This window comes from Polistes dominula, unplaced genomic scaffold (genome assembly GCF_049000335.1).
Source record: "Polistes dominula isolate Pdom_NZ unplaced genomic scaffold, Pdom_raw_medaka contig_11, whole genome shotgun sequence".
Lineage (NCBI taxonomy): Eukaryota > Metazoa > Arthropoda > Insecta > Hymenoptera > Vespidae > Polistes > Polistes dominula.
In genome coordinates, this window is record NW_028301154.1 from 1,401,324 (window position 1) to 1,416,954 (window position 15,631).

Here is a 15,631-nt window from a genome sequence, read left to right on the forward strand (position 1 = left end):
TAGATCGAATGTTAGAACATAAGAAAAATAAATGGGAAGAAGAATGAAATAAAGAAATGGGGGAAGGAAAAAGAAAATGAAAGAAAGAAAGAAGAAGAAGAATTTTACATTTAGAACGGCTTCTCGTATTAAGGCAGAGAAACTGGTAAGTTTTTCAAGCGTTTCTTTGCAAGAGAGGGTGGAAAGACAAAAGTTGTAAACGAAGATCCGCCGAAGGAGAATACAAGACTCGACAAGACTCGACAAGACTCGACAAGACAAGACAAAACAAGACAAGAAAGAAAAAAGTAGAAGAAAAAGAACAAAAAAATGGAAATAAAAAGTAATGGAAAGCGCAAAGGGATCTGGTAAGTAGGAGCATTGCTTTGGCTGGCTACGAGAAACTGGGATTACCGGTTCACAAAATTAATCGTCCGTAGGATTAAAGAGCGAGCTCGGTTAGCTTAATTGCCCGTCGCTCTTACGATATGCAAATGTTCATGGTAGAGGCGTGCGTTTTCCTTAAATTTAACCGCATTATCGCTGATCATCCGCGTGTATACTTCGTCTTATCAATTCTATCCGTTAAATACAGATACAATGTTTTTTCTCCTTGTAAGATTATCAAAATGAGTTTACTTTTTAAAATTATTTCTATGTTTTGTTTTTATCAAATATATCAGAGATAATGAAATGAAAACGATAGAACTAGATTCTATAAACATATATTAATTTAATTTTGTCTCAAAGTTTTAACAAACTTTTATTGAAATAATTCTTTCGTTACATGAACGTAGTTTCTCATTCAATTCCTCTCAACTGTTTACGAACAGAACTTGGGTTCTCCTAGGCACAACATAGTAGTCTAATTCTGTATACACTAACTCCTACTATCTTATGAGTAGCTGTAGTAGTATTGCACAGGTCACAAGAGCATTACGTGTCAAGATTGGTGAAATACATTGTGTTTGAACAATACGAAGTGAAAATACAAAGTTATTCTAATCAAGAAATGGCAATTATTGATAAGACATTTGTAAAGCTTCTATTTAAATTTAATCAAGTTATGTAGAAGAACTCAATCATCAAAGTAAACAGATGTAATTAAAAATCAAACGAGAAATAAAAAAAGGAAAACAAAATCAAAAATAAAACGTTGCACAAGTTTACATATAAATTTGAGTTGTTGCTTAAAAATGTTGAAGTCACACGTAAAATATTTCCCACTTATTCGGGGACATCTTGGTATATAAAGTGCATACATACTTCCTTGTCCAAACTCGTGCTTGCATATATATATAGAATCTAGTTCGTGCAGGCAATATCAAAATCTAACTGTAAAGATAGAGTGAGTGAGTGAGTGAGTGAGAGAAAAAGATAGAAAGACAGATCATATTCGTTGAGTAGAAGATCTGTGAATCGCGTGGCTCGAGAAGTAGACATATGTCGAGAAGAACGATGGAGGAGATGATGGAGAAGGATGTGAAGGAGGTTGAGAAGAGTCTAAGCAGAGTGGAGGTCGAGAAAGGTGCGGAGCACGAAAGCCAACGTTGACGCTCCTGTGAAACGTTCTCTCTCGTCCGCGGTTTCCCGGCATTCTATGTAAATAGCAATCTAGTTTGCTTAGGGATCAACGACCCTCAGATTCGGAGCTTTGGCCGATGGAGGTTTCCGTCTTTGCGCCTTCGTCCTTGATCCTACTGGGTTTATCTACGTCGTCTCGAAGCAAACCAACCAACCAACCCTTCGGCCTACTACTATCCGAATTGCACCAACACTATTTCGATTCCTTACTTACTGTTATCATCGAGTTCTACAACGATCAGATGCTGATCGAATCCTTCTTCAATTGCTGCTGCTTTTATTTACTTTTCTTTTCTTTACTCATATACCTATTTTGTTTTTGGTTTTTCTTTAAAAACAAAAATGTATAAAACTTTGGGCCTAATGTCATATATCTACTACTATGAATACTGCTATTATGAAACTTTTTTAAAACACCATGAACCATTTCTTTATCCGCGTATTTGAAATATTAATTTGAGTTTAATATATATTTTGTTGAGAAAAACGTATGCAAAATGTTTGGTACATTTTAATAAATATTTAAAGTTATATTTGTTTATAGAATTTCAAATATCAATGTATATGTGATATTTAATTTTTATGCGTGCCTTCAGAAATGCCATTATACATATATTTAAAAATGAAACAATTTCAGGAAATCGAAGAGAAGAAAATCTCAAAGGTTTGTTGTTAAATCCAACGATGATCACCTGTAACAAAAAGAAAACTATTTTAATCATACAATCAAGTGATACAGAAGTAGCCTAATATATGAATCGTCCAAGTCGCAGATGCACTTTTCAAATTGAATTCTCTATTTATTTTTATCAAATCTCTATTTCAAGTTGCAATAATTTAAAATTTAAACGCGTGATTTTACATTTACATAAAAATATATACATATAAAAAAAAAGAAGAGTACAGATATAAAGTAACTACAAAAAAAATATCTATTAATTATTATAAAATACTTTTAAACTACTATTCTATAGAAGAGAGAAATTGCAAGTTTAATAAAATACGATTACAGTGAAAAAATTTAAAGACAAAACAAGAAAAGGAAAATTACTTTAATAATCACCAAACGTTAATTGAAAATTAAAATTTAATAATAAGGGAATTTTTGATGTTTTTGACTCTAACTAACTAAACACATATGCATCTTTTTGACGATATAGACACGAATTTGGTGTCCCAAGGAGATGGAATGAACCATCATCTCCAATTACAACTAGAAATTAATGACGAGCAAAAAATTAATACAATAAAATGTAAAATATGACTAAAGAGCCATTCTCTAAAGGTTCAAACTTGCTGTTAAACCTTTGAAAATAACTCAATAGCCTGTAGTTGCCCTCTTGAGCCACAATTAAGTGGGGGCCTCTTCGGCATTAAGCCTCTTCTTTCTTCATTTCCTGAAAACTGCATTTGGACATTTCCTACGTGCGAGCAAGATAAGATCTTTCATACTAATTTTGAAAATGAACTCATATTTTGTTATGATTCTAACTCTCAATTATTACAAAATTAATTTACATTTCGCGATCACTTTTCTAGCTCGTGGACAATCAATGAACTTAGAGTTTATTGATTATACACGAGAACATTTAATCGAATGTCCAAGCAGATAATATTTTCCCTCGATGACCTAATAACACTTCGCACTTTTAACGTCGAGTAATAAAATCGAATTGAAATAAATAGTGCAATAAATGTAATGCATTTTCTTGCAATATCTTAATTTATTTTATTAATTATATGAAATATTTTCAGCTGTAAGATGAAATAGCGATAGTGCGTAGTGCTAATCCTGAAATACTTAAAACTAAGTATCAAATGCATCAAAGAATTTGCGAAATTGATTCGACTCTATCTCGTTTGAGGTAAAATCGAAGTAGAAATAAACCTTTCAAATGGTTGCAAATACCTTTGAATCATGATACATAATAAAGATCACAGAATAGTCACAAAATAAATGAACAAATCAAGCATAATAGAATGAGATGATAAAATTTTGTAACAATTCTGTATAAACCAGGAGGCGGAATTTCCACTCCGGAGTGGAAGCAAGAAGTCTAATGCCTTTCCTGGATCCTACCTACTTAAAATTAAAGTTTTCCCATTCATTCTGAGAAGTATGCTACCTGCCTGCCTATTATCCATATTTTTACCCATTTTAAGAAAAACCATACATACCCACCCACTCACTCCACGGTTCTCACACATACCACCAGGGTGCAAAAGCCTAAACTAGAGAGCATGCCCCGGGGCACCTCCGACACCCTAGTTCAACCACGTTTTCTAAACTTATATGCTAATGGGTATACGTACGTTTTGCTGTAATCGTCTGCCAAGGCTAGTGATTATTGCATAAATAACTAAAGCAAAAATACAAGTATACACTAGTATATATATATGCATACTAGTAATATACAAGTATATCAAAGTTTCCACAAATAAATGCAGTAACTCTACTATGCAAACGAGATTATCAAAAAATATTAGAAATATTTAATATAAATCTAAGAATACAGAAACGCGTATTTTTCACATCACACGTGATATGTAGAAGTAGTGCTTTGACTATTTAATAATGTATTAAATGAATAATAAATATCGCGAAACGATGTACAATGCACACTACCTAATACGCACACACAGGTGTAAAGTACATCGTGCAATCACTAGCACAATAACAGCCGCCAATAGGGGAAAAAACTAAAACTAAACCCACGCTAACTGTTTCTCACCCATACGTGTAACACCTGGGCACACGCATAGATGAGAACGCAGAGAGTATGGGGGGGAGAAACGGGAGATTAGTATATTAGAAGCTGAAAATCCTGATCTAAAAAATATGATTAAGACATAAACACATAAATACATTTGTATAAAAATTCATCTAAGCGACTAAGGACTCTACAAGTCATTTGGTGAATAATGACTTAAACAAGCGAATGAAAAAAAAGTTACCCCATATGAAACAATTATAGTTTCGAGGTAAGGATGTATTGAAAGAATCTACAATAATGATGGATATTTTTTGCAAACCTCGGACGACTTTTTCATTAAATGGCTGTTCTAATTAAAGAACTGGGCTTTGAGCCGCCACTTAACTGCCAAAGTCTATCCGTCGCGAATGAGTTTGTCTTCTTGCTCATTTATTTAAAATATCGAAATATCGACATATCAAAATTAATCTCAATTAAATAAACTATACACGAAGCAATGCATGTAAGACATTTATTACATGCTTTTAACACGTAATAAAAAAGAGATTGCATTTATTAATTGCATTATGAATTAAATGAATTTAACCGATGAGACAAGAAAACCCATCCTGAACTAATAATAAAACATACAATAAAATATACAATTTTCATGAGTAACTCCTAAAAAGGAATTACTCATGTGCTCGTCAATAATTTATTTAAATAATTACAACCAGTAACTCGTGCCGATTTGGACCTTTCATCCTCGGCATGATTGAGCACTGGAGGGACTTTAAATAAAAACTCACGGTTTAAGAAGTTCTGCGATGGCTCCAAAACACTCCTACTTCGCAGCAAATATCTTAGTTTAACGATGGAAGACGATACTCGATTTGCCATTGAAGAAGATCCATCGAAGAATTCATCCAACATCTTTGAAAGGAAGAGAATCCATGGTTATATCTGTAAAATAAAATAAAACAATACGATAAGTTATCTAGAATATTATCCAAAATCATATAAAATAAAATCGAATAAAATGTAAGTAAAAGTGAATACTTACAATGCATTCCTATGGGACGAAGCTCAATGGCATCATGGTAATGCACACCTCGCGTGAATCTAATAACGCGGTATGAACGAAAATAAGAAACTATAGATGAGTTTCTTATCGCGAAACCGATATTTTATTATACGACGAACAACACTGACTCTAATTCGCGTTTGATTTTAACTTATTACTCGCCCGATCACTGATTCTAGACTGCACTAATTCAAAGACTGCATTGCACGCAGTTTGATAATACCACCATAAACACTGCACATATTGCTTCGCGCACTATTGCAATCTGAAACTGAAATAAAAAACAATACTATTAATATCATTACTATTACAGAAAATAATTAAAATTTTAAGGAATTATTTAATAAAAAAATATACTCACTTTAAATCTTTATTAGTGAATGCACAATTGGTCTCCAATCCTTAGGATGATGATGACAATGCACAAATAATGACTATAAAACATATATAATAATAAATGCAATTAATTCAATTAACACTAGATTTATGGACCGAGCAAATGTGATTCATTTCAAACTTTTTTGTTACATATATATAAAATAGAAATATTTCAATTAATTGTAATTTAATAAAATTTAAATTTAATTACTTTTAAAATAGAATATTTTTTAAAAATATATATTAATTTTTAATGCTGTAATGAAATATGCATAAATATTAATTCCTCTCCTCTACCAACTTTTTCATTTAAACAATGTTTGTAAATTTTTAAAAAATAGTGAACAAAACAATAGTGAGCAAATCTAGTGTTAAACGAATTTCTAAATGAATTTAATTAATCAAATGTGAATACCATTCCAACGATGATCTGAAACACAAATAAAAACAAAATAATATAAATCGTTGTTATATAAAAATTTCTATAGTTATTGAGAAAATGCTCAATACAAAAATATACTCACTTTGATGGATGCAGGATGAATGCAGGATGGGTATCCTACCCTTAGGATGACGATGAGCACAAGTTTAAACCGAATAAAAGAAACTTGCGAGTTTCTTAACCGAGCAAACGAAACTTTAACATACGACGATCAACACTGAATTTACTTGTGGACTTTTTTATATTTTATTTTAACACGATGCAACACACGAGAACCTCATTGCCTACGCGCTCGATTGCAATGATTTTCTGAAACATAACAAGAAAAAGAACAATTAATATCATTGTTGTAATAAAAATCAATTGAAATTATCATAGAAATGTTTGATAGTAAAATATACTTACTTTTAGTCTTCGTTGATGATTGCAGGATGGGTATCCTACCCTTAGGATGACGACGTATAAAATAAAATTAAATAAAAAGTCTGAAAAGAGCTGAAACATACTAAAGACTATATTACAATATTTCCTGTAAATCATTTCTGAAGGCAGGGCACACATTAAAACCCTTGAATATTTTTGATAAAATATTCAATGGTAAATAGAAAGAAATAATTTAATAATCTATGAGAGTTGACATAATTAAAAGTTAAAGTTATTAAATATTTGTGAAATTGATCAAAGTATGCAACTATTTGCTTGCAATATTACATATCAAGTATACAATGCTAGTAAAAATATTAATTAAAAATCTTTAAAGTTGTCTAAATAAAACAGTAATTGTATCAGCAAACTCAATAAAGAGTAACATAAAAAATAAACCAGATTTTATACCATTCTATGCAATGAAAAACTTTTTAAACTATTAAAATCAAAAAGATAATGTTAGAAATAAAATTATTAAATAATTTAATACGCCTTATTTTCGTTTATGTTGTCTCGTTGAAAGATAGATGACGAATAAGAGGTACGTTACTACATAACCTTGGTAGAGGGGATCTCGGGAGTGTCGAACGCTCGGCTATTATACCTATGTTATCGGCTGTTTACGTTTTGTCGTCGACTCGAGAAATACCTACAAATATAAATACACATTTATATAGTAGCTTATATGTCGAGTGTATTGTTTTCTTATTCTTCCTCTCTCTCTTTTTCTCTCACTCCTTCTCTCTCACTCTTTCTGTAGTATTTCTATATGCGTATATGATTATATTTAAAAGAAATAATGCTCACCTCGCCATATATGGAGAAGATAAAAAAAGTTGCCACAAGGTTAAAAGATTAGTGAACTCCTGTTATAACTCTTCCCATGTTAAGAAAGCTAAAAGAAAGTAAAATATGAAAACACATATAAAAATTATGCATGTAGTACGCATTTGATATATAACATTCGTTATATATAATATTAATTGAATTTAAATTTTAATTAAAATATTAATTGAAACAATTACCTGAAATTAACAGGATAACCAAATCCGCTGCAACAAGTATACAAATCGCAGATTAAAAAATTCGAAAGATTCGCCATATTGCAGTGCATAAAGCAGGCGCGTAAGACTGGCGCGAAAATACTGCATGCGCGAAAATGATGCGCAGTAGATTTTCTTTCCACCTATAATAAAGAAAAATTTCGAATGATTAAAAATACGATATAGGACCACACAAATTATCAAAATATACTCAAAAAATCAAAATTGAACCTTTTATCCTTTATATATTGTAATAGAAAGGTGTGCACCTTACAAAATATCTTTTAATTACCTGATCTTAACGGGACGATGACACTCCGATGTGTTCTCCACGAATGACGCCATGAAACTGAAGAATTCGGACGAAAGACGGGCTGTGATTGGCTAATTCATTTTTTTGAACATGAAAAGGGTCTTCACAGCTTCTTACACGGACAGAATCTGACCTTCTTTATGACCACGCTGGTCAAACTACATATGAATATTTATTTATTAAATAAATTAAAAATCATTTCTATTTTTCTAATAAATGTACACAACACTTATAAATATTCTAAAAATAATGGAAAGAATAAAGACAATGTAGACATTACGAAAACTTTGTCGTTTTGCACAAAAGAATACAATCGTATAGAAGAGAATTGTCGATATAAAAATGTCTAATATAAAATGCAGCATATGAAAGAATAAATTGCCAAAATCTGTATCGATAAAGAATCCTCACAATTTAAATACTTTCAGAAATGCATAAGATGTGCATTGTTTCTAAAATATTTACAATAACGTTAATACACGATTCACACGAAGATCATTCTACATGATTTTCTATGCTATAAGATACTACATTCTCTTTATTCTATTCATTATTTTTAAAATAATTATGAATAATGTGTACATTTTATTTGTAATCGAAAAAAGAAACATACTTTTATAACATATCAAAATTATTTTCTATTTAATATACCTTAAATCCTATGAAATGTTTAAACCAATGTATATGCATAGAAACAATCTGAAATGTAATTACAGTATATTAGAATAATAAAATAATTGTTAATTAAAGAATGAGAGTGTCTATTTTTATTGAAAAACTCATTACATATGATTTATGTACCTTTCTCTTCGAGATTCACCTTTTAACTGAGGCATTATCCTCTATAAAAGTACTTTTATTTTAATGTTGTTTAGGTTATTTTCCAAATTTGCCCATGTATGCAACGCACATAACATTCGAAATAAACAGAATTTCAGATTATAATTCTCTTATTTTTACACTATTTTCACTATACACAATACTTTACAAACTTTAATTGTAAACATTACAAAAATAATGAATAAAACAAAAAAAGAATACATAATAAGAACATTATCTCATTGCATACGAGAAAATAATCATGTAGAAGAGAAACTTTTTCAAAGAAATTTGTCAAACAATTGACAATCTATCGCCTGCCACACGTATAAAATTAAATCTTTATCCTAAAGGCGAGTTTTTACGTTGAAGAAACAAATTATAGGGACTTTTCTATTGTTGGCAAGCGATAGATTGTCAATTGTTTTGCAAATTTCTTTGACAAAGTTTCTTTTATACATAATTTTTTTCTCGTGAGCATTGAGATAATGTTTATAGTATGCATTCTTTTTTATTGTATTCATTATTTTTATAATGATTATAAGTTACATGTGTATTTAATAAAAGTAGTAATAACATGAAGAGAGTTATAATGTTAATCTCTGTTTAATTGGAATGTTTTATTTTGTTACATACATGGGCAACATTTGGAAAACAACATAACCAACATTGAATGAAAGCATTTTTATAGAGGATAATGTCTCAGTTAAAAGGTGAATCTTGAAGGGAAAGGTACATAGATCATATGTTATAAGTTATTAGATAACAATATGCACTTATATTAATTATTTAACAATTATTTTATCATTCTAATGAATGGCTCAGTCTATAAATAAATTTCGAAGAGGAAGGAACTCCGAAAATATATTTCACACTTTTAAACAGTTATTAATACTTCTATCGATTAATTAACAATTATTTTAATATTCTAATACACTCTACTTATATTACAAATAATTTAACACTCGAAGTCATCACTGCTCATGAACAATAAAATAATTACATTAGAATAAATAAAATAATAAAATCTGTACGTTATAATATTGAATTTTCTTTATTAGAATTATTACTACAGTTGCACACATGCTCGAAATAAAAAAAAAGAAATATAAACAACTTTCTAATTAATGTTTAGTTTTAAAGAACAACGGCTCAGTGTATAAGTGAATTTCGAAGAGGAAGGTACTCCAATAATTTATCTCGTACTTTTAAACAATAATTAATACTTCTATCGATTAATTAATAATTAATATAATATTCTTATACACTGTACTTATATTACAGGACAATTAAACACTCGTAGTCATCACTGCGCATGAGCAATAAAATAATTACATTAGAATGAATAAAATAATAAAATTTGAACGTTATAATATTAAATTTTCATTATTAGAATTATTATTATCGTTACAGAAATAATCCACATAAGAAAAATCATAAACAACTTTCTAATTAATGTTTTGTTTTAGAGAACAATGGGTCAGTCTGCAAGTGAATTTCGAAGAGGAAGGTACTCCAATAATATATCTCGTACTTTTAAACAATAATTAATACTTCTATCGATTAATTAACAATTAATATAATATTCCTATACACTGTACTTATATTACAGGACAATTAAACACTCGAAGTCATCACTGCGCAGGAACAATAAAATAATTACATTAGAATGAATAAAATAATAAAATTTGAACGTTATAATATTAAATTTTCATTATTAGAATTATTATTATCGTTACAGAAATAATCCACATAAGAAAAATCATAAACAACTTTCTAATTAATGTTTTGTTTTAGAGAACAATGGGTCAGTCTGCAAGTGAATTTCGAAGAGGAAGGTACTCCAATAATATATCTCGTACTTTTAAACAATAATTAATACTTCTATCGATTAATTAACAATTAATATAATATTCCTATACACTGTACTTATATTACAGGACAATTAAACACTCGAAGTCATCACTGCGCAGGAACAATAAAATAATTACGTTAGAATAGATAAAATAATAAAATCTGTACGTTATAATATTGAATTTTCTTTATTAGAATTATTATTATCGTTACAGAAATAATCCACATAAGAAAAATCATAAACAACTTTCTAAATAATGTTTTGTTTTAGAGAACAATGGGTCAGTCTGCAAGTGAATTTCGAAGAGGAAGGTACTCCAATAATATATCTCGTACTTTTAAACAATAATTAATACTTCTATCGATTAATTAACAATTAATATAATATTCTTATACACTGTACTTATATTACAGGACAATTAAACACTCGAAGTCATCACTGCGCAGGAACAATAAAATAATTACGTTAGAATAGATAAAATAATAAAATCTGTACGTTATAATATTGAATTTTCTTTATTAGAATTTTAATTACCGTTGCACACATGATCAACATATATGAAGTCATATAAACAACTTTCTAATTAATGTTTTGTTTTAGAGAACAATGGGTCAGTCTGCAAGTGAATTTCGAAGAGGAAGGAACTCCAATAATATATCTCGTACTTTTAAACAATAATTAATACTTCTATCGATTAATTAATAATTAATATAATATTCTTATACACTGTACTTATATTACAGCATAATTTAACACTCGTAGTCATCACTGCGCATGAGCAATAAAATAATTACATTAGAATGAATAAAATAATAAAATTTGAACGTTATAATATTAAATTTTCATTATTAGAATTATTATTATCGTTACAGAAATAATCCACATAAGAAAAATCATAAACAACTTTCTAATTAATGTTTTGTTTTAGAGAACAATGGGTCAGTCTGCAAGTGAATTTCGAAGAGGAAGGTACTCCAATAATATATCTCGTACTTTTAAACAATAATTAATACTTCTATCGATTAATTAACAATTAATATAATATTCCTATACACTGTACTTATATTACAGGACAATTAAACACTCGAAGTCATCACTGCGCAGGAACAATAAAATAATTACGTTAGAATAGATAAAATAATAAAATCTGTACGTTATAATATTGAATTTTCTTTATTAGAATTTTAATTACCGTTGCACACATGATCAACATATATGAAGTCATATAAACAACTTTCTAATCAATGTTTTGTTTTAGAGAACAACAGCTCAGTCTATTAGTGCATTTCGAAGAGGAAGGTACTCCGAAAATATATTCCGTACTTTTAAATAATAATCGATACTTCTATCGATTGTTTAACAATTATTTCATTATTTTAATATACTTTAATTATTTTTCAGATTGTTTCAACGCATATACATTAATTTAAACGTTACATACCTATTAACATACTTTGAATAGAAGATAATTTTAATATGAATTTATTTTTTCAATTTATCAGATAACTGTCTTCAACTTGATTGCGTTCCTAGATCGGAAGGTAATATAATATACTCCAATTACTTACATTGCAAATAAAATTGTATTAATATTCATTAAAAATTTCTGTTTCAGAAGCGGTTTAATGGGTAGCGGGTAAATTTTTTGTTCGTAAAGGGTGGTACCATTTACAAATAAAGAATTTACTTCAGGGATGCGACCCTGCCCACGCGAGCCATGATTCTATCTTCTTACTCCCAAGGATAGAATCATGTTCATTTAACTTTTAAACTTGAACTACCGTCCTTTTTTTTTCTTTTTTTCTTTTTTGGCTTTTTGATATGCATTGATAGATATGCATTTAGCATGGGAAACTGAAGCTTCATTGTAAGGGAAGGCATCTTCCGCTAATTGTTAGACGGACCCAAGGATTCATTTCCGTAAGTTCGCAATAGTATACGGTGTTGGACTGAACATTTAGTGTAGGTTTCTCCTAAATTTAGAGTCAGTGGACTAGTCTAATCGGGGGGAAACCACTTTAAAAAAAAATCGTGAAAAGTTCCGCTTTAAAAGTTATACCCATCCCCCCTTTTTTCCTATCCCTTTTATGTTTTAACTCTTTTTTATCCCTTTGTTTTCTGTTGCAGATTGGACTATGGTAAGGAAACGACCACAGGTTGACCAAAGGAGGACCAAAAAGGAACAAGAAGTGGACTTGGTAATGTAAGATAGTATAAAATAATTATTTGTATAAATAAAATGAAAATTTGTATCTTTATATAATTCTCTTTGTAGCATCGCACATGTGCGAACATCATTATTTTTAATGTATTTTCTTTATTTATAGATTACATGGTACAACTTATAATTGTATACTCTTTTTATTTATTATACTTTATTTTATGTAGATTGAAAATTATGTATATAAATGTATATAGATTGTATTTCTATAAGTTGAAGTTATTCTAGGGTGTGTTAGTTTTAAGTATCATCGATGATTTTATTGAATTTCTTTTCAGATTACACTCCTTGTCTTTCATTTTGTATTTTTTAATATTGAAATTTTTCTCTGGTATTTTCGATAATAATTTTAACGATTTTTTGAATGGTACTCTTATGGTGGGGCCTAAGAGTTAGATTCATTCCTTTGAATTATATTCGGATGTGAGCATCTTTAGGATGCACATCCCTCTTGGGTCTTCAGAAGCGGTTACCTCCTCGTGGTTAGACCTGGGCAATGGTATTTTACTTTCCATGTAATGTTTAACATATTTGATATGTTTTACATTCCATTGCAAGTAAAATCCAGCCAAAGACCGCTTACCATAAACATTGTAATTGTAATTAGTTTCTGTAATTTTCCAATGAACATATTTTTATTCCTTTCCTTGGCTCCTTCTATCCATTTCATCTCCAGAAACTAATTACCTTATAATGTTTTTTAATAACTTTTACAATGTTACAGGCATTACACCGATAAAACAAGAAATCTTTTATTGTAATATTTATTTTATTTAATTTCAGGATAAAATTATTTTTGTTATAATGCATATTTTATTTTTTAAAGCAGGTTTCTACTATCTCACAATTTAACATATATTAAATAGAAAACAATTTTGATATGTTATAAATTTGTGTTTCTTTTTTCGATTACAAATAAAATGTACACATTATTCATAATTATTCTAAAAATAATGAATAAGATAAAGAGAATGTAGTATCTTATAGCATAGAAAAGCATGTGGAATAATCTTCGTGTGTGAATCGTGTATAAACGTTGTTATGAATATTTTTAAAACAATTATGCATCTCTGAAAGTATTTCAATTGTGAGGATTCTTTATCGATACAGATTTTGGGAATTTATTCTTTCATATGCTACATTTCATATTAGACATTTTTCTATCGACAATTCTCTTCTATACGATTGTATTCTTTTATGCAAAACGACAAAGATCTCTTAATGTCTACATTGTTTTTATTCTATTCATTATTTTTAGAATATTTATAAGTATTGTGTACATTTATTAGAAAAATAGAAATGATTTTTAATTTATTTAATAAATAAATTATCATATGTAGTTTGACCAGCGTGGTCATGAGGAAGGTCAGATTCTGTCCGTGTAAGAAGCTGTGAAGACCCTTTTCATGTTCAAAAAAATGAATTAGCCAATCACGGCCAAGCTTTCGTCCGAATTCTTCAGTTTCATGGCGTCTTTCGTGGAGAACACATCGGAGTGTCATCGTCCCGTTAAGATCAGGTAATTAATAGATATTTTGTAAGGTTTACACCTTTCTATTATAATATATAAAGGATATAAGGATCAATTTTGATTTTTTGAGTATATTTTGACAATTTTTATGCTTCTATATCGTATTTTTAATCATTCGAAATTTGTTTTTATTATAGGTGGAAAGAAAATCTACTGCGCATCATTTTCGCGCATGCAGTATTTTCGCGCCAATCTTATGCGCCTGTTTTATGCGCATCAATATGGCGAATCTTTCGAACTTTTTAATCAGTCATCTATATACTTGTTGCAGCGGATTTTGTTATCCCGTTAATTTCAGGTAATTGTTTCAATTAATTATCTAACGTACACCTTCCTGTTATATATATGGTGTTATATATAACGAATGTTATACGTGAGTTTTTTCATATTTTACTTTTATTTTTTAGCTTTCTAAGCATGGGAAGAGTTATAACACGAATTCACTAATATTTTAACCTTGTGGCAACTTTTTTTATCTTCTCCATGTACGGCGAGGTGAGCATTATTATTTTTAAATATAAGCATATAAGCATATAGAAATACTACAGAAAGAATGAGAGAGAAGGAGTGAGAGAGAGAGAAGAAGAATAAGAAAACAATACACTCGACATATAAGTTATTATAAATGTGTATTTTTATTTCCAGGAATTTCTCGAGGAATTTTCTTCGTCGAATTTCCGACAACAAAACGTAAACAGCCGATAACATAGGTATAATAGCCGAGCGTTCGACACTCCCGAGATCTCCTCTACCAAGGTTATGTAGTAACGTACCTCTTATTCGTCATCTATCTTTCAACGAGACAACATCTACGAAAATAAATCGTATTAAATTATTTAATAGTTTTATTTCTAACGTTATCGTTTTGATTTTAATAGTTTAAAAAGCTTTTCATTGCATAGAATGGTATAAAATCTGGTTTATTTTTTATGTTACTCTTTATTGAGTTTGCTGATACAATTACTGTTTTATTTAGACAACTTTAAAGATTTTTAATTAATATTTTTACTAGCATTACATACTTTGTATGTAATTTAGCAAGCAAATAGTTGCATACTTTGATAAATTTCACAAATATTTAATAACTTGAATACCATTCTATCAAAAATATTCAATGGTTTTAATGTGTGCCCTGCCTTCAGAAATGATTTACAGGAAATATTGTAATATAGTCTTTAGTATGTTTCAGCTCTTTTCAGACTTTTTATTTAATTTTATTTTATACATCGTCATCCTAAGGGTAGGATACCCATCCTGCAGTCA

General features: G+C 29.3%; 1 long non-coding RNA gene across 1 annotated transcript; it reads left to right on the forward strand.

Annotated features, from left to right (window-relative positions):
* Positions 1-14,631: 14,631 nt before the first annotated feature.
* LOC149030556 (uncharacterized) lies at positions 14,632-15,143 on the forward strand. Its single transcript, XR_016178560.1, has 3 exons — positions 14,632-14,666; positions 14,776-14,863; positions 15,014-15,143. It is a non-coding gene; the product is annotated as an uncharacterized LOC149030556 (long non-coding RNA).
* Positions 15,144-15,631: the final 488 nt, after the last annotated feature.